General features: G+C 42.2%; 1 long non-coding RNA gene across 2 annotated transcripts in view; it reads right to left on the reverse strand.

Moving 5' to 3' along the window:
- LOC139084791 (uncharacterized) overlaps nt 1-21,547 on the reverse strand; it is a 69,381-nt gene that overhangs the window by 39,365 nt on the left and 8,469 nt on the right. The window contains exons 3-6 of one of the 2 annotated variants that reach the window (XR_011542544.1): nt 20,154-20,230; nt 8,556-19,591; nt 7,878-8,130; nt 2,956-3,058 (exon numbers count right to left, since the gene is read on the reverse strand). This is a non-coding gene — a long non-coding RNA (uncharacterized lncRNA). Of the gene's footprint in view, nt 1-2,955; nt 3,059-7,877; nt 8,131-8,555; nt 20,231-21,547 lie in introns of both variants that reach the window. The other variant, XR_011542543.1, reaches the window with a different exon arrangement.

The following is a 21,547-nucleotide window of genomic DNA, read 5'->3' on the forward strand; positions in this document are numbered from 1 at the left end:
ATTGCTAGATACACAGCTGTGTTTACTTTGTGAAAACTCATTAAACTGAACACTTACATTGTATGCACTTTTATGTATATACGCTGAAATTTGGTAAAAAGTTTATTTAAATAAAACAAGCTCTCTGAGCTCTAAATAAGATGAATATTAATCAATCCACATCTAGGCACATCATAATAAGAGCGCTAATATAATAAAGAGAAAGAGAAAAATCTTAAAAGTAGCCAAGGGAAAGGGAGAGAAATTACTGGCAAAGAGCCACAATAAGACAGAAAGCTGACTTCCAACAAGAACAATGAAAGCCAGAAGACAATGGAATGACAACATTAAAATGCTAAAAGAGGAGCCAGCCCCATGTTCCATGGTTCGAATCCTGGGTGCAGACCTAGCACTGCTTGTCAAGTCAAGCTGTGGTGGCGTCCCACATAAAACAGAGGAAGATTGGCACAGATGTTAGCTCAGCAACAATCTTCCTCACCAAACATACAAAAAATGCTAGAAGAAAGTAAGTGTCAACCAAAAATTCTATACAAGTGGAAATATTCTTCAAAAGCAAAGACAAAACAAAGATGTTTTTGGACCCATAAACAATGAGAGACTACACTGACAGCAGAACCATACTAAAAGAATTGGGAGGAGAAGGAGAGGAGGAAAAGGAGGAAGAGAATTCTTCAGGTTGAAGAAAAACGATCCCTAACAGAACACAGACATGAAAAATAAAGGTAAAGGTAAAAATGTGGGTAAATATAAATGAATACTGATTAATAATAACATTAAGGTCTTCTGAGTCTTATACATGTCTAGAATTAACATGTATATCAACAGTAACATAAAAAGTGGGAGGGGCAAGTGGAATTAACGTTTTCTAAGAAAGAGGAAGGAAAGTGAACTAAGTAATAAATTGTTTTACACTGTAATAAAGTAAGGATACAGATTTGTAATCCCTAAGGTAACCACTAAAAGTTTGCTAATAAAAGTAGAGATAAGTGTCAGGTCAAAAGAGTGTGTAAAATAGAATACAAATAGTAGGTGATAGATATGAATGCCGGTCATTAATTACATTACATGAAAATGGGCCAAATACTCCAGTTGAAAACTAAGGTTATCAGAGTGCATTTTAGAAACCTAAACACTGAACCCATTTATATGCTGCATACAAAAGAAACACTTTAAATACAAGGCCAAAAAATAGTTTTTTTAAAAAAAGTTGTTTTAACATAAAAAGACATACCGTGCAAACACTTATGAAAAAAAAGAAAAACTGGGGCCGGCCCGGTGGTGCAGCAGTTAAGTGCACACCTTCCGCTTCAGCAGCCTGGGGTCTGCTGGTTCAGATCCCGGGTGCAGACATGGCACTCTTTGACAAGCCATGCTGTGGTAGGCATCCCACACAGAAAGCAGAGGAAGATGGGCATGGATGCTAGCTCAGGACCAGTCTTCCTCAGCAAAAAAAAAAAAAAGGACAATTGGCAGCTCAGGGCTAATCTTCCTCAAAAAAAACTGATGAAGCTATACTAATATAAGACAAAGTAGACTTTAAGGCAAGAAGTATTACCAGAGATTAAAAAAAGGACATTCATAATTATAAAGGCATCAATCCATTAGCAAGAAATAACTGTAAATTGGTGCGTACTCAATAACAGAGCTTCAAAATATGTAAAGCAAAAATTGAGAACTAAAAGAAGAAACAGACAAATTCAAAACCATGTTGGAGCCTTAACTACACCACACTCGACAGTTATAGAACAATCAGAAACCCCAATCCTCCCCAAAGAATCAAATCATTAGGGCTACAGAAGATCTGAACACAATTAACAAATTTGACGACATATAGAACACTGCACCAACAAAGACAACAGACAACTTCATTGTAAATGCACACGGAACATTCACCACAGCTGACCACATGCTGAGTCATAAAGCAAACTTCAAGTAATCATAACCATTCAGAATATATTCTCTGAACACAAGGGAATTAAGCAATAAATCAATAAGAAATATTTAACTAGAGGATCTTCGACTGCCCGGAAATTGAACAATACACTTCAGATAATCCACTGAATAAAGAATAAATCACATCAGAAATTTGAAAATATGTCTAACTGAATGATAATTAAGATACGACCTCTGAGAATTTGTGAGATGCACCTATAACAGGAGTTTACAATGAAATTATAGCCTCAAGTGAGTTATGAAGAAGCTAGAAAAAGAATAGAAAATCAAATCCAAAGAAAGCAGAAGGAAGGAAAATTTTTAAAAAGAACAAAATCAGTGAAATAGAAATCAAATGTACAATACAGAAATTCAACAAAGGCAAAAGTTTGATCTTTGAAAAGATTAATAAGATTGATAAACTCGCAGCAAGACTGATAAAGAGAAAAAAATTAGAAAATACAAATTGACAATATCAAGTGGGGATAAGGAGAAAATGGCTATAGATCTTACGGATGTTAACAAGAAAATAAAAACATCTCACAAATAACTTTTCACTAATAAATTTGATGATTTAAATGAAAAGTACAAATTTCTTAAGAACAAAACATATTCAGCTAAATCAAGAAAAAATTAAAAATCTGAATCCTACTTTGTCTATGAAAGAAAATGAATCCCTTATTGAAACCTTCCTTCAAAGGAAACTCCAAGCCCAGACAGTCTCACTGGTGAATTCTTCCAAACATTTAAGGGGGAAACAACAGAAAGCTCACATTAAACTCTGCCAGGGAAAAGAAAAGAATTAACCTTCTCAATCTATTTTCCGAGATCAAGATAACAATAGCATCAAAACTTGACAAAGACATTATAAGAAACGAAAATTACAGACCAATCTTTCATGAACATGAATGCAAAAGTCCTTTTTAAAAGGGAGAGGAAATCATATGATTTCAACAGAAAGAAAAAAAAAAGCAACTGACATCATTCAACACCAATCCGCGATTTAAAAAGGAAAAAACTTACCAAACTAGGAATCGAAGGGACCTGTCTAATTCTGATAGAGGTCATCTCCAATGAGTCTTGAGCAAACAGCATACTTGACGGTGAATTACTGAAAGCTTTTCTCCTGAGATGGCAAAGAAGACAAAGATGCCCACTATCATTTCTATCAAGGTTATACTAGATGTCCTAACCAGTGCGATGATGCAAGAAAACAAAATAAAAAGCATAAGGGCTGAACAGAAAGAAGCTCTCATTATTTCCAGGCAATATACTTCTGAACACAAAAAATCCAAGAGAAGCAATTAACTACTAGAAAGAAGTGAATTTACCAAGATTGCTGCGCACAGGTCAATGTAAAAAATAATTTTATTTCTATAAATTAGTAATAAAAATTCTTAAATAAAATTTTAAAAAGTCATTTACAGTGGCATTAATTAATATTAAAGATTTAATACCAAATCTGACAAAAGATGAATGAGACCCCTACGCTGAAAACCATAAAACATTATTGAGAAAAATTTTAAAGCATGCAATTAAATGAAAAAATATACCACATACATGGTTTGGAAAGTTCAATTATTTCAAAGATGACAATTCTTCCCAAAGTGATCTATGGATTCAATACAATCTAATAAAAATCCTAACGTGTATGGTTTCTTTTTACAAAATTGATAAACTGATTCTAACATTTATATGGAAATGCAAAGGGCTCAGAATAAGAACAAATCTAGATGGTTTGCACTATCAGATATCAAGACATTATAAAGCTACAGGGGACAATATGACAGCCAACACCAACAGCAAGATAAACAGGCACCCCAGAACAGATAAGAGAATTCAGAAACAGACATGATTTATGACAAAGGGGACATAATTTGAAGTAAGGTACTGCAATAGAGTGTGCAACAGGAAAACCATGGTCTCGATCACCAGATATCTACATGGTATAAAAAAGAATCTTGCTCTCTACCAGACCTATACACCAAAAGGAACTCCAAAGTATTGTAGATCTTAAAATAATTAAGATTTTAGAGAAAAAAAAAACTGGCAAATACCCTCATGACTTTAGGTAAAGATTTTTTTTTTTAAAGATTTTACTTTTCCTTTTTCTCCCCAAAGCCCCCCAGTACATAGTTGTAGATTTTTAGTTGTGGGTCCTTCTAGTTGTGCCATGTGGGATGCCGCCTCCGTATGGCCTGACCAGCAGTGCCATGTCCACACCCAGGATCCCAATCAGCGGAACCCTGGGCTGCCGAGGCCGAGCGCTCAGAATTAACCACTCAGCCACGGGGCTGGCCCCTAGGTAAAGATTTTTTAAAAGCTCACAAAAAGGTACCAACCGTAAAGGAAAAAAGGACATACACTCGATTTCATTAAAATTAAGAACACGTGTTCATTAAAAGGCCCCATTACGAAGGCAATCCAAAGAACAGGAGAAGATATCTGCACTACACATGTCAAACTGAGGCCTCATTGAGAAAATCTCAAGAATTCCCACAAATCAGTGAGATGATGGCGGACAATCAGCAGAAAAATGGCCTAATACACTGAATGAGCGTTTCACAAAAGAAGATGCGCAAGTGGCCAGTAAACATTTGAAAAGATGCTTAACCTCAGTAGTGTCAGGGAAATTCAAATTAAAATCAGAGTGCTACCACTATACAGCCACCAAAACGGTTAAAATGAACAAGAAAGGAACAGCAATGCTAGACAAGACGTGCAGCAACTAGAACTCTCACCTCCCACCAGCAGGCACGCAAATTAGTATCACCACCTTAGAAAACCAGCTGCAAGTAACAACTAAGACTGAACGTAGACATTTCCTGGGACCTAGCAATTCTACGCCTAGGTATATACATCCAAAGAAAATGAAGATATTCACCCAAGGACAAGTACAAGAACGTCCACAGCAGCACTATTCCTGATATCTCCAATGGGAAATAATCAAAATGCCCATATATAGGAGAACAAATAAATTGTAGTATATTCATACAATAGAATATTACATAATTTTTAAAAAAACTACCGCTATATAGAATAACATGGATAAATCTCACAGACAATATGCTAAGCAAAAGAATCCAGACATGAAATAATACATAGTCTGATTTGACAGATATAAACTCAATAACCGGCAAAACTAACCTATGGAAAGCAATCATCATCAGTGAGGTGGGGCACTGGGGGAGTGACCAGGAGGGCAAGCCGGGGGCTTCCAGGGTCCCGGTAAGGTTATTTCTTGATCTGGGTGCTGGTGTTCATAATGTGTTCAACTTTATAAAAATCTATGGAGCTGTATTCTTATGATACACATACTTTTTTGTGCATTTTATAGTTCAATAAAAACACTTAAAGTGTATTCATTCAAAAAACGGTCCTGGGAAAACCAGATATCCACACCCAAAAGAATAAAGTTAGCCCCTTACCTTATGCTATATACAAAAATTAGCTCAAAATGGATCAAAGACCTTTATATAACAACTAAAACTATAAAACTCTATAGGTGAAAAGACTCATGACACTGGATTGGCAACAACGAATAGAAAAAGTAGATAAACTGGACCTCATCAAAGGTGAAAATTTTTGTGCATCAAAAGATACTATCAAGAGAATGAAAAGACAACCTGTGGAATGGGAGAAATATTTACAGATCATATCAAATAAGCGATTAATATCCAGAATATATACAGAATTCACAAAACTCATCAATAAAAAATTTTTAATGGGCAAAGGACCTGAATAGATATTTCTCCAAAGAATATATACTAATGGCCAATAAGCATATCAGAAGATGTCCAATATCACTCATCATTAGGAAAATACAATCAGAACCACAATAAGATACCACTTCATATCCTGTAGCATGGCTATTATTAAAAAAATACAGAACAGAGTGAGTGTTGGCAAGGATGTGGAGAAATTGGAACCCTTGTGCATCGCTGGTGGGAATGTAACTGTGGAAAACAGTATGATGGCTCCTCAGACACCTAAATGTAGAATGACCTGATGACCTAGCAATTCCACTTCTAGGTATATACCCAAAAGAAACGAAAACAGAGACTCAAACAGAAATTTGTGCACCAGTGTTCACAGCAATACTATTATTCACAATAGCTGTAAGATGGAAACAACTCAAAGGTCCACTGACAAACAAACATAAACAAATTCAGTGTTAAAAAAGGAATGAAATTCTGGCACATGCTACAACACGGATGAACCTTGAAAACATTATGGTAAGTGAAATAAACCAGATACCCAAGGACAAATACCATACCATACCACTTACATGAGGTATCTAGAACTGCCAAATTTATAGAAACCGAAAGTAAAATGGTGGTTGCCAGGGGCTGGAGGAGGAAGTACCGAGGAGCTGCTAATGGGTGCAGTGCTTCAGACTGAGATGATGAGAAAGTTCTGGAGTGCTGCTGGTTGCACAACAAAGTAAATGCACTTAATGCCACTGAATTATACACTTAAAACTACTTAAATGGTTAATTTTATGTTATGTACATTTTACCACAATTTTCAAAAGTTGTTTTTTTAAAAAACAAAAGTTTGTTGAGCATTTATTATTTTCCAGTCACTGTATTAACTGCTAGCACTATAAGTGAATTTTTAAGTGGGCCTATAATATCCTACCTCTCTCCCCTCCCATTCCTCATAATTACTCAAAAGTGGTCATTCTAAGCATTCTCTTCCAAATCTCTTAAAATCTGGAGCACCTACCCACTTACAGCTCAGAACCGAAGACCCCAACACATCATGACCCTTCCCCTTCTAAGTAGTTCTGTCGTCTTATCTAAATCAAATGTGCACAACCTTCTAAGTCAAGTCTTTTGGCTCAGTTTCTATCGATTACTTAACGTATTCACTTGGAACAGCCCATTCCACAAGGAGCACTCAATAAATTTTAAGTATTATTATTCATTCAAAATTTGTTGAGAATCTATTATGATAAAAAGAAGAAGGTAAATATTCTCACACTAGCTAAGAAAAAATTCATATTACATGCTCTTCTTATATGGAAAAATATTAAAAAAGTGGTTAATAAAATTAATATGAATTCTATTGCAACCATTTGTCACATGTAGCTGTCTAGCGTCTAGGTAATTTCCCACATTGTGAGTCTTGCCTTCTCCAAAGCAGAGGCCAGAAAACCTTGAAATACAGACTCCCTTGAAAGGAGAATACAGGCAGTGACCTTGCTTCTGCCGGTGAAATGCACCAGGAAGCTATATTACGGACGACAAAATTTCTCCATCTGTTTACTTCCCTTCCTATGTGCTTAAGACTTAAAGAAAAGGAGATATCGTTGCTAGCCTTAAACCTGGAAGCCTTAAAACAGACTTCTTTCAGGTACTTTAAACTGTCAAAAATATTTTCCTTCTTAGGTTTCATTTTCTCCTAAATTGTTCCTCATATCTTCCTAAAGGGTAGTCAAGTATCATACAGAGTTTATAAATTCGTTTTTTTTCCCCTGAGGAAGACTTTTTTTGCTCGGTCCCTCTTTTTTTTGCTTTTCACCCTGAGCTAGCATCTGTGCCAGTCGTCCTCTACGTTGTATGTGGGTCACCATCACAGCTTGGCTGATTAGTGGAGTCGGTCCCCGCCTGGGATCTCAGCCCGTGAACCCAGGCCACTGAAGGGGAGCTCGCCGAACTTTAACCACTATGCCATGGGGCCAGCCCTATGAATTCTTATTTTAAAAGCTAAAATCCTCTTGTGACCTTCTAGAATAAACTGAATGAACAAAATCACAGTTTATCAATAACCTGAACTAAAACATACATAAATTATAACCTGCTACAAATACAACTTAATGCAGTATCTTTTTAAATGGGCACATTCTGTTTCATAAGCTTTCCATGTATTTCACCTCTAATAGACACATACTTGAAAAATTAGGATGGAAAATATACTGGCTTGCCAGTGACATAACTCACATTATTATACAAATCTATACAACTGGGGTCGGCCCGGTGGCACAGCAGTTAAGTTCCCACGTTCCACTTCAGCAGCTCCGGGTTCAGCAGTTCGGATCCCAGGTGTGGACATGGCACCACTTGTCAAGCCATGCTGTGGCAGGTGCCCCACATATAGAGCAGAGGAAGATAGGCACGGATGTTAGCTCAGGGCCAGTGTTCCTCAGCAAAAAGAGAAGGATGGGTGGCAGATGTTAGCTCAGGGCTAATCTTCCTAAAAGAAAAAAAAAAGATTAAAAAGAAATCTACAGAACTGACTGCTCATGAGGTAGCTCTAAAACCTCAGCTTTCAAAAGACCACAATTAAAGCAAAAAAGCTATGCATATTTGTTTGTGTAATCACATATGTATTCTACTCACTACTTTCAATAAGCAATCTGACTACAGAATTTTGATATGCACGATAAGGCAAGAATTTATGGACTTCAGTTAAGCAGATGTGATGAAATAAAAGGTACAAAAATGAGTGACATGGTTTTTGAAATGAATTCTCTCAAGAACACACTAAGCAAATTTCTCAAAAGGTTTTTAATAAATTAACTCTTTATTCACTAAAATGTTTTCAATAGCATGAGGAGAGGGCAAGGATATTTGTGGGGGGTTTTCTTTAAGCCTGGATGCCAAAGTGCAGGATAGTACCTGATCTCTTCCCATTCTGTCTACAGAGTCCCTGAGGGCCCCAAGGGAAACACGCGGCTGCTGTGAAGAAGCTCGCCTGCGGGAAGGAACCACCGGCCAGAAACACCATCTGAACATAAACGGGAAATGGCATAGTTCTAAAGAATTAGGATTTGATTACATCCAAGAACATAGGGCTGGCTTCAATAAATCAACCTCAATGACTTAAAAATCTATCAACTGTATGCACGTCAACCTCCTGCGATATTGAAACTCCATTAACTTACATCATTTACAACTAAACAGTGAGCTAGGTAAAGATAAACCTTATCATCCCCATCTTATCCTAATTTAAATTATTTTCCTTGATTCAAATTTACGAAGGTCACAGTAGTGAGAGCTCACTCTGGTACTCTGCATATGCAAAATGATAATTCACCAGCGTTTGTCTGATTCACACACCTCCCCCCCAACCCCCGCCCCCAGGGCTGGCAGCTCCCATTTCTGTGGGCCCACAATCAAAGGCGGCAGGAGGTAGCAGCGGCCCGGGATCTCCAGGCTCCTCCATTGCTCACAGCCTTCAAAGGCCTGAACCTCCATTCTTTCCACCCTCCTGCCTTCTACCCCAACCTCTCCTTCTAGTTACTAATGAAACCCACGAAAATCATCTGGACTTTCTCTCTCTACACATTTTAAATCCAAATTAGCTCTGTGTTTGCACATGGCCTGGTGCAAGATGACATTAACACTCCAGACAAGGCCTTGGGGAAGCAGAGGTCACTGCTCCCGCTCACGAGGAAGCCTGGGGCCAACCTCAGAGAGGAGATGGGAATCAGCATAATACAGACCAGCATTCTTCCAAACCCTACAGGCACTACAACTTAAATATCCGTGTGCACATCCTCATCTACGGCTATCTTTTCTGATTTTCTAGATCCAGCTAAACATATCTGACTTTGCTGTACTTCATTCAAAGCACTGATACCTTAGCAAATTAGTTCCCACTTTGAAACTTCATTTTAGCTTGCTTAAGTCTATCCCCCAAAAAATGTAATTAAAAATCCCATTTATCTTAAGTAGAAAGACTGCAGTATGTAACACTACCTTATATTTTGTTACTTTCTTATCAAACCTTGGAACACTATGTGAAATTCCTAAGTCTGTACTGAGTGGAACTTTATAAAAGAAAATTTCACAATATGTAAAAGCACTAAACAAAAACTACTGAACAGTGAGATAATTAGTACCTTCTTTCCATTCTGCAGCTCCTTTAACTGTGGTATCTCTTCCCCCACCACCCTCAACCAACGAACTATTCTAATTCCAGGTAGTGAAGATTTGAGGAGAAAAAGAGCTTGCTCTTCCTCTTAATATGGATGCAGGAGTCCCTGCACCTGCCGGCTGCCTGATGTTAAACCGCCCGTATCAAAATGCTCCATACACAGACGCAATTGTGACAACTCCCTTCAACTCCTGGGCTCCAATTATCACAGTCAGATCTTCTGAAAAATCATTAGAGAAAGTCAAACCACACACCTAAAGGACAGAGAACAGCAGGATTTCCTGGTCACCTGATGGATAAATCGTTGCCCAAGCATTAGGGATTACGTAAGATGCATAAATTACGATCCAACCATCAAAATGGACTCGCTAGCACATGCGTCCATTACCACGCTGCCTTTGTCTAGTGCCTGCGAGATCAGAACACAATAGCTCACTGTTCTCTTGCAGCTCACACGGACACAAAACCATAGCCACTAAAAGATCTCCTCGAGTGAACCGTGGACAGATAAAGACAGAGCAGCGCACGCTTCACGCAAGGCGTTTGCCCTCTTCCACAGTCTCAGCCCCATCGAGGGAGAGAACTAACCTCACTAAAATTATGCAGCTTTACGCCAGGTATTTCCCTGCTCTGGAGTTTATGGCCCCATTTGTAAAATAAACGCGGCAGACTACCCTAGAAGATGATCTTTAAGACCTTTTCTAGGTCTAATGGACACTTCTGTGACCCTGTTTTGAACTGTCTTTAACCTTCCGCCCCGGTCACTTGTGGGAAACCAGGTCCGCAGCTGCGGATGCTCTGAGGCGTGCGCGCCCTGAGGCCGTGGGACCGTGGGACCGACAAGCGCGCGGCCGCCGAGGGGCCAGCGCCGCACCTGCCGCGCCGCTCCGCCCGCGCTCAGTGCTCCCCAGCTGCTCAACGCTGTCCTCTCCACAGGACGCTCAACTCTGAGTTTTCTTCTTGTTTTCTACAAAATGGAAATGATTCTTTATCTACCACTGTCAGAGAAAAATGGAAGAATCAAGTGAGATATAAATCGACCATAATCTGTTATCTCTAAGACTTACTAACATTTATTGAGCGCTTACTAATTGTAAAGAATTTTACAAAATGTTTTAGAGACATTATAGAATCTTCAGGATCCCTCTTTTATACAGACGGGGAAACTGAGTGTAAGTAACTTGCCCAAGGTTATCTAACCAGTATGGAAAGTGAAGTCCCCAAAGGCCCCCAGTTAGCCCGCCTACCTCATGACCACACCAGGCTGAGAAACGCCGAATACTAAAGTGCTCCTCTCGATGAGTGTTAACACAGTAAAAGTAGGGAGGGCTGCAATTGAAAGAAACGTTTTAATTTTCATCCGAATTTATTTCTAACCTTAGTTGAAAATAGATTTTTTTCCCCAGAGCGCCTATTAAATAAATTTGTGTTTGATGGAAACACAGTTTATGAAGTACGGATCCAAATCAATCCAACGTTCTCACTTTACAGAAAGAGAAACTGAAGCCCAAACAAATCAGAGACAAGGTCACATAGCTTGCTGCCGGCAGGCTCTGGGCAAGAACACTCCACACCCCCGCCACTCCACTGGTTCCTGCACCCCACCCCACTGCCAAGGTAAGAATCCCCTTTAAAAAGGTAAGACATTAAAATACTACCATATTTCCAAAGCAGATTCCTCGAAAACCAGCAAAGTTCTAGAGCATGGTATCAAAAGATTTACCCAAACAGGAAGAAAGCTATAGCAAAAGTCAAGGTCTCATGGATAAGACGGTGACCACAGGTTCCATCAGGCAGCGACTTCGTTTCCCCACCCATCTGCCTGCGGTCTTCAAGGCAAATCCAAGATCTCAGAAGGGCTTACCTGCTTGAGCTCCAAAAAGCCTTGCGTAGTTTAAACTCAGTTTCTATACCCACCAAACTCACTTTTCAAATCCTCCGACTGACCCTTCTCCACAGAAAGCAGATCAGAGGACAGTCCTTAGGGAAGTCAGGCGACCGGAGGAGAGAGGGGCACACTGCAGTGCGCTCCTGGTGATTTCTGCTAGGAGAGCCTTTGTACAAAAGCACAAGAGGCAGAATGATATTGAACTGAATGAGCTAAATAGCAACTTTCATTTCTAGGCTGTTAAATATTCAAGTTGACAGTCCTGGCAGCATTTCAGGTTATGAAAATGCCTTGCAAAGTAAAGCATTTTGGTGTTTCTGTATTTACTGATTAAAATCTAACATTTCCATTTTCTGCCAGCTGGCTTCACAGCCCAGTCCTACAACATAAGAAGCTTCTTTAATCAGTTATTTAAGACATTCTGAAATTGTTTTAAAATATAAACCTGTAGTTTCTGTAATTCTCAGGTCAACATTTAATGATACATCATAACCTCAAGCAACTCCTTATATTCCTGAGCAAATAATTTTCTAAATACAATACTTTTTCGCTAAACATTTTTTTTCATTTGTACATAAATAACCCTTCAAAAGGAGAGGGTTACACCATGACATAGATTTCTTTAAATTGTATTTACAAAGCATTCTAAATAAATTGTTTGTCCTAGGGAATTCTGAGGGGAATCTTAGAATGAATCAATTTTAATCTCAGAGAACATTCCAGAGAGTAGGAGAGAATGAGCCTCCCACACTGTGTGGAGGCACCGGATGACCAAGGCAGATGCTTCTAAGGAAGACAGCTTGAGGGTGCTGGACACATTTAGTGTCCGGTCACAGACTGGCCTTCTCGCATCCCGCTCTCCATGCGCGTCCACGTGTGTGGCAAACAGAAGGCAGCGACACAACAACTTAAAGGGGAGTAGGAACTGGGAATCATGGACTTTCCTTTTCTCCTCTTTGCGTTTCGTAATTACTTAAGTATGAGTTGATAATTCAGAGCTACCACGTGACATACCAATAACAAGTTGGCAAGCAAAAGGTAATTCTATGTCTCATAAATATAATACTTCATATAGAAAGAGAACTCTCTAGGGAGAATGTTAAGAAAGCCAGAGGAGACAGGAGATTAACTCAGTCACTCCTCCAGAGATTGTCATTTTTCTAGGATCTTATACATCAAAATTCAAAAACTTTACAGAAGCTAATAAATTCTGAAAGATTTATGACTGTAATGTTATAAAGAAGTAAACTGAGAAACCCAAGACTGAGTAAAAAGAATCACATTAGACTACAAGATAGTGATTAAATAATAATACCTTAATGTGTATATGTGTGTGTGGTTAATCTGCTTTCATATACATTAGCTGATTTGATGCTCTCCAAAGTGACACTGGGTGGGTCGACGGGATAATGAAGATGATGATAACAACACCAGTAGTCATAAAAACAGCAGCAGCAGCAATAGCAACAACCCTTATTGATCTTTTAACCATGTCCTGCAATATGTTAATAAGCATATGACATCAATGAGGACACTGAGATTCACATCGCTATTAAGAGAAATGCTCAGGGCCACTGTAACTCAAAACAGCAGAGCCAAGACTCAAACACAGATCTCACACTAAATGCAGTCCTCTTTCCAGCATAAATTGTAACGACAGTCTGCCAGACTCTCCTCCCAGCATTCCCTTTTGAGGAACTGCCCCATCTTCCCTACCCTCACCATCCATATTTCTACACCTGGAGCTGCTCGGGTGTGACCACATGATCTTAGCCCCTGGCAACAACTGTTAGGTCCAGGGGTGGCTTCCAGACCCAAGCTAGACAAGTCAGATTCCTTCCCAAAAATCTCTAACTGGAACTAAGGCAGATCAGATTAATCTTTCTGGGTAGCAGGAATGCAACATGCAGACTGGGCCTTGTTGGCAAGACCTATTTTCATCTGTGGAAATGGAGCACAGCAGGCTGCAGTGAGAAAGGAGAAGGAGGGAGCTATGCAACAAGACTCGGAAGCAGAGTCCTCCTCTGCGTGCCAGTCCTGGGTCCTGTTCCCGGATTCCGCGGACACCGCGGGAGCCTCTCAGCACAGAGCCCCTGGCCGCTTCGGCTACTCTAGTTGGGTCTGTTTCAAGCAGCCAAAGGGCCTAAGTACTAGAAAATAAACCGTGTGACGGGTGCCAAGCCTGCGCTGCGAGGCCTCCCAGAGACTGCTCCCTCCCGCCCGCTAGGCACCTTTCTCTCCTCCTGTACCAGCGCCCTCTCTGCTGCAAGATCTGCCGCTGATGCGGTTCTGGTGGGGGACTCTCGCCCAAGCCCGGCGGCGCTTCGTCAATATGATCTACAGACTCCGCAGCACCCCTGGGAAGTATCATTGGAACTATTTTAAAAAGGAGGATCAGAGAAATTCAGTCTCTTTCGCCAGATCACACCACCAATAAACAATACCGCCAGGATTTGAACCCAAGTATCTCTGACTTTAAAATATGTGCTTTTTCAATACACCACTTTCCCCACCTTGTGTCAACCTATAAAGCAAATTCGCCAGTTATTTCACCCTCAAAACAAGCTTGAGAACAGCCAAAAGAACTGCAATTTGGAACGTCCATGCTACGGGAACCAGAAGCAAATCCAGAGAGCAAAGCAGGGAGCTGCTTTGGCAGAGACAGGGGAGCGGGAGGGGCTGGCGGCAGGAGGCCCTGGAGGAGCAGGTCGCCCCGATGCGCCTCCCTGGCTGGGCCGCCGCAGGTGGGAGGAACCTTCCTTCAGCAGTAAAGCCGCGGTGCTTCCGCGGAGCAGCGTCCTCGGCTCCGTGGGCAGCACCTGGCCACGTGTGACGGGGGTGAGAGCGCCCCTACAGGCCTTCCCGCTCCAATTTAGCTGAGATTGCTCTCATTCATTTCACAATTGCGACCTCTAACACCTTAGTCTCAATTTCTGAACAAAATTTACTGACAAACTGTCTGTGCATGGTCTTGGAAAGTAATGGGAAAGGAAAAGCAATATAATATCCAGGGAAACAAATGCAATTTTTTATTAAAAATGTTAAATCACAATTGCCAAGTTAGTCTGCTTTTTGGGACAGGAGGCAGGTGGGGAAAGTGGGTGTGTGTGTTTTATACACTGAAGCCCAATGAAAGCGTTTGTCTACTGTGAACCACAGCAGAATAACCTCTGTTCTAAAACACTTTTCCATGATTCCTGTGAAAATGAAGACGCTGTCTTCTTACAGAGATAATAGAACAAATACCAGGGACATAGCCAAATGCTACACACAGCTATTTTACCCCTAGTGGAAAAAATAAATCAGAGAAAAATCACCAAATACATTCAACTCTCTGCTTTTCAGTTGGTAAACTGTGGCAGTTAACAGCTAGTGAACTTAATACTGTGTTTAACCCTCCAAACCTTTCCTTAAACAGTCTCACAGGGAAAACCAGGAACATAAGGTCCAAAGCAGGCCCTGCGCACTCAGTCCCTGCACCCACACTCACACCCAGGCCGCGCAGCAGCACTCCGTGTACCTCCAGGAACCCCCCATCTTCTCAGACTACCTCCACACTGCAATTGTAAGAAAGTCAACATCAGGACAAGTACACTCAATTGAGTACATCATTCCAAAGAAACTGAAAGTCTCATGTGAACTTACAAAAATAAAGAAAATGGTGGTTACTACCTAGCATAACCATTCAGCCACTTTTAAAAACCCAGATGTAACAATAAAAATAGTAACATCTTGGGCCAGCCCAGTGGTGTGGTGGTGAAGTTCCTGCCCTCCGCTTTGGCAGCCTGAGGTTTGTGGGTTTGGATCCTGGGCACAGACCTACACACTGCTCATCAAGCCATGCTGTGGTGGTATCCCACATATAAAATAGAGGAAAATTGGCACAGATGTTAGCTCAGGGACAATCTTCCTCACCAAAAAAAAAAAAAATAGAAACGAAAAATAGTAACAGCTAACTTGCTGGATGCTTCCTCTATGCCAGGCCATCAAATACTTTACATAAATTATCTCACTAAGGCCTCACCATAATTCTAGGAAGCAGTGCCCTTACTATTCCCATACTACAGATGAACACATTGAGACTTAGAGAGATTAAGAAACTTGCCCAAGGTCACAAAGCCAGTGAGTGGAGAAGCCTAGTTGTGAATGCAGGCCGTCTCAATCTGGCGTTCCCACATTCACCTAACCGCTATGCTGCACTGAGTCATACCGCAAAATACAGACACCGAGTTTCAAAAGCTGAACGTGTTTAATCCCGTGACTACTAACAGCAGTAAAGCTCACTCCAGGAAGTTTAGACGACTTCTCACTGTCGCCACACTCCCTGAGCCTCTAACGTCTGAAGAAAGAAGGAAGAAAAAAAGGAAACCTTTGAAACGTTACAGCAACATCTTAAAGCAGGGGTTCTCAAAGTGTAGTCTGAGGGTGCTTGGGGGTCTCCGTGACACTTTCGGGGGCTCCTCTTTTCCACCCTTGTCATCTGTGCACAGGTGTATTTTCTTCATATACTTCAACCAGCGCAACATGTCACAACGGACTGAAGGCGGAAGCAGATGTGCGAATTCAGCTATCTTCTATCAAGCCAGACACTCAAAGATATTTGCAAAACGTAAAACAATGCCGCTAAATGTTTTTGTTTTAGAAAATAGTTATTTTTCATAAAAATATTATTTGTTAACAAGTTTGTTATTTTTAAATAACAAGTTTTAATTTTTTTCATTCTAATGCAATAAATATTGATACATAAAACACACATAATAATAAAAGCACTTTTGGGGTCTTCAGGAATTTTTGAGTGTATAATAGGGTCCTGAGACCAGAAAGTTTAAGAACTTCCGTCTTAAAATACACTAATTAAATCTTTATTTTTACAGGGGGCAGAGAGGCCCGATTCAAACGTAAAAGCTTCAGCACCGCTTCCTAAGTGGAAGACAAGAGTCACTGGAAACGTTTCTTTTTACCAAACTCTTCATGATTCAGTGAGCTGCTAAACTTCAAAACTGAAAAACTAAATTACCCCATAAATTTACACAGAAGTGTAATCAAAAGAATATATTTTCAAATATAATCAAAAGAATATATTTCTGGTCAGCCAATGATATTTAAATTAATTAGGATTAATTATAACACTAAAAATTTTATCTATCACATACACTTCCTATACCTCACCTAATAACTTCATAACCGCAATCTCAGACTTCAGTAGCTAAGTCTTTAACATTTCAGCAGTACAGGTTGATGGCTTATAGTTATAAACAAAATTTAAGGCATGTTTCAAAAGAGCTACATGACAGGCACTAGTGACTTCCACACTAATAAAAAAGACCAGGAACCAAGTGTGCGGACGGCTGTTGCTTTTTTAAAGTAAGCTATGGTGAGAAAAATCATAAGTATAATGTAAGTTCTCTAAATATAACGTTAATTCACGCTGCTGTTCTGTTTATATATCCTTTAAAACTGAAGCTTGAAGATTTATACTTACAATCAATGCAATTACAGTCAGCATCGCCAAAAACATCTACCAAAGTTTGAGATGATTACATCATGACAAAGTACATAGCAATATGTATTATGCAATAGACAGGCTTCCTTACAGACAAAAAGTTTATAAAGATTACAAAATGTATAAACATGATGTTTTATACAGGCAAAAAAATAGAGACAGAGAGAAAAAGGCAGACAGACAGAGATTTCAAAGAAGTTCCCTGTCCAATGGAATGTCTAAGGAGCTGTAATTTTCCTTTTAGCTCTGTGAAATAAAGATCTAAGTCATAAAGTCAAAAACAAAGATAAGTAGGTTAATCATAAATGCACACGGTGACAACTGCTTAGGCTAACTCAGACTGGCTCTAAATTAATCTGTCTGCTTCCTCAGAAGAAGAAAGGAAATGGAGGATTTCTCCTACTCTCACCTTCCTATTTGAAAACAGACATTTTAGCCATCTAAACAAAAACATTGTTCGGACTTCTCTTACAAAGATAAGGCAGCAACAATGGTTTGAATTATCAGATCTCACATTTCAGATAATGAAAACAATGCCCACAGACCAAGAAAAACTTGTAAAGTCCGGGGCCAGCCCGGTGGCGCAGCAGTTAAAGTGTGCATGTTCTGCTTTGGTGGCCCAGGGTTGGCTGGTTGAGATCCCGGGTGCGGACATGGCACCGCTTGGCACGCCATGCTGTCGTAGGCGTCCCATGTATAAAATAGAGGAAGATGGGCACGGATGTTAGCTCAGGGCCAGGCTTCCTCAGCAAAAAAAGGAGGATTGGTAGCACATGTTAGCTCAGGGCTAATCTTCCTCAAAAAATAATAACAACAACAATAGCTAAATAGCTGTTTATTGTGTGATTGCTACCCACCAAGAACCCTTCTAAGCCCTGACTTTAGGAACTTATAACACAATTATGGAAACAGGATTAATCCACTTAAAACAACTGGCAAACAAAAGTGTCTAATTAAAAGTCCACTGCATGGTATGGACAAGCCAAGGAAAATAAGGGGAGTGAGAGCTGGAGTCAACGTGGAGGAGTAAAGCTACAGCCTGGCAAGGGCAGAAGTAGTCAACAGGGACAATTCTGCCCTCCAGGGGACTTGGCAGGGGGGTGCTACTGGCATCTAGTGGGTCGAGGCCAGGAATTCCGCTAAATGTCTTACAAAGCATGGGGCAACCCCCCACAACAAAGAATTATCTAACACAAAAATGTCAAAAGTGAGCCAGCCCTGATGCCTAGTGGTTAAAGTTCGGCACTCACCGCGTCGGCGGCCCGGGTTCGCTTCCTGGTGGTGGAATCACACCACCTGTCTGTCAACAGCCAGGCTGTGGCAGCAGCTCATGTAGAACTAGAAGGACCCACAACTAGAACACATAACTATGTCCTGGGGCTTTGAGGGGGAAAGAAAGAGAGAGGAAGACTGGCAACAGTTGTCAGCGCAGGGTCAATCTTTCCCAGGAAAAAAGAAAGTCAAAAGTGCTGAGGTTAAGACACCCTAAAGTAGAGGAATGAAGGGTATTTAGACAGACTCATCCCAGACAAGGGAAATCACACAAGCAGTGGCTCAAATGCAAAAAAAGGCTCCGACACACAGGAGGCAATGTATTATGGGAAATAACGTTGTCTAGGAAGGCTTCATGGGGCTTTGAAAGCCAAGCAGAGGAACTATGGCTGGATTAGGCTGGAAATGGGAATACATGATAGATTTGGGGTGATACTCACAGGGCGAGACCGAGAGTCAGAGTCTCCCAGAGCTGGGCTGGATTTGCCACCAGAGCCCAGGTGTCCAGTGACAAGAGGTGAGGCTGGAGAGGAGAGAAAGTAGCCAAGCCCGTTCCAGAGAAAAAAAGGGCCTGGCTCACGACTGGACGCAGGGAGAAGGAAAGCACTAAGGTCAGGTCTTTATGCTGTCCCACTTTCTTACTCTGCAGCCAACTGTGGTGCTCAGGACGGTGCCTGGTGGAGAGCACACGTGAACAAACGCCGGCTTCGAGAGTCATCAACTCACTGGGTTCACACGCTACAGGAAAGTTAGGGTCAACGTCCTCACGCAGAGGAAACCTGCATACAGTCAAAAGGAGACTTGGGCAATGAGAAGCTGCCTCCAAATGAGCCAACACATCCAGTCTTTCTTCCAGCAAAGGGGGACGCCGCTGCTTCTTTGGTTGAAGGCCAGATGAAACAGTGGGCCTGTGTTTAGGGGCTGCTGCAGGAAAACCACACGAGGCGTTCGGCACGGTGTGGGAGGCTGGGAGGCCCAAGAGAAGCACGTGGAGAGCAGAGATTTCTGTCTCCCACCTCAGGCTCCCTAAGGGCAGAATCACACCCACTATTGCCCAAACGAGATGAAGTCACGTAAGTTAAATTTCCAAATGACGCAAAGGGGCTGTGGTACTGGAAAGAAGAGACGGGGGAGTGAGAAAGGGAGGTAGATGATGGTTTCTCTGATGAAACCTCCCCCACAGGCCTAGCACTGCCCCAAAAAAATGCACCCTTAAGATATGTGACTGTGGACCCTGCCTCTTTGCTTAACATCTCATCAGCACAAAAATGTTTATCATTCTTTATTTATCCAATATAAATATAGCACTTTCTATACACACAGCATTATGGGGGGCACACAAGAGCAAGACCCAGACACATGAAGGACTGCAGCCTCTAGTAGATTTATTAACTTGGACCAGGTGTTGGCAAACTGTGTCGTTAAGAGGCCGGACGGCAAATATTCAGCCTCTGAGGGCCTTACAGTCTTGGTTGCAGCTACTTAACTCTGCTGTGGTAGTGTGAAAGGAGCCCGAGACAACACATAAACAAATGGGCAGGGGGTGTTCCAACAAAAAGAGGGACAAACACAGGCAGTGAGGTGGATGTGGCCACTAAGCCACAGAGTGCCAACCCCTGGCTCGCACCATCCGGTCAGCTGTCGAACTACAGCATAGACTATCCCAGCACTTACCAGAAGATCCGACCAGGGTCTGGAAACGTACGTGGAGGTACATCTTGATGAGCGAGGAAGAGAAGCACGCTGGCTGCCTTGTGAGTCAGACCGTGAGGAGAGAACCACAAGAAGATGTGAGGGGGCTCAGACTGCAGGGCACGGGGCCCTCGGTTGGCAAAGAGGGGCCCATCCAGAAAATGCATGCCTACAACACTCCGCAATGCTAAGGAGAGGAACCCTGCCTGGCAAGTAATCCTCTGAAATTGCACAAAAACCCCTACTGCAACAGATTCTCTCTTCCCAAACTGGTCGAGTCCACGATCACTGCACTGACACACTGTGCTGAGCGACAGTGAGGGCCAGACTGGCCCCTCCACAAGCTACTGGACTGACACACTGTGCTGAGTGACGGCGAGGGCCAGACTGGCCCAGTCCCCAAGTCACTGCACTGATAGCCTGTGCTGAGTGACGGCGAGGGCCAGACTGGGCCAGTCCCCGAGTCACTGCACTGATAGCCTGTGCTGAGTGACAGCGAGGGCCAGACTGGGCCAGTCCCCGAGTCACTGCACTGATAGCCTGTGCTGAGTGACAGCGAGGGCCAGACTGGGCCAGTCCCCGAGTCACTGCACTGACAGAGTGTGCTGAGTGACAGCAAGGGCCAGACTGGGCCAGTCCCCGAGTCACTGCACTGATACACTGTGCTGAGTGACAGCAAGGGCCAGACTGGGCCAGTCCCCGAGTCACTGTGCTGATAGCCTGTGCTGAGTGACAGTGAGGGCCAGACTGGGCCAGTCCCAGAGTCACTGCACTGATACACTGTGCTGAGTGACAGCGAGGGCCGGACTGGCACCTCCAGAAGCCACTGCACTGATAGACTGTGCTGAGTGACAGCGAGGGCCAGACCGGCCCAGTCCCTGAGTCGCTGCACTGATAGAGTGTGCTGAGTGACAGCAAGGGCCAGACTGGGCCAGTCCCCAAGTCACTGCACTGATACACTGTGCTGAGTGACAGCGAGGGCCAGACTGGCCCAGTCCCCGAGTCACTGCACTGATAGCCTGTGCTGAGTGACAGCGAGGGCCAGACTGGGCCAGTCCCCGAGTCACTGCACTGATACACTGTGCTGAGTGACAGCGAGGGCCGGACTGGCACCTCCAGAAGCCACTGCACTGATAGACTGTGCTGAGTGACAGCGAGGGCCAGACCGGCCCAGTCCCTGAGTCACTGCACTGATAGAGTGTGCTGAGTGACAGCAAGGGCCAGACTGGCCCAGTCCCCGAGTCACTGCACTGATACACTGTGCTGAGTGACAGCGAGGGCCAGACTGGCCCAGTCCCCGAGTCACTGCACTGATAGCCTGTGCTGAGTGACGGCGAGGGCCAGACTGGGCCAGTCCCCGAGTCACTGCACTGATA

This window comes from Equus przewalskii, chromosome 7 (assembly GCF_037783145.1).
Source record: "Equus przewalskii isolate Varuska chromosome 7, EquPr2, whole genome shotgun sequence".
In the NCBI taxonomy this organism is placed as follows: Eukaryota; Metazoa; Chordata; class Mammalia; order Perissodactyla; family Equidae; genus Equus; species Equus przewalskii.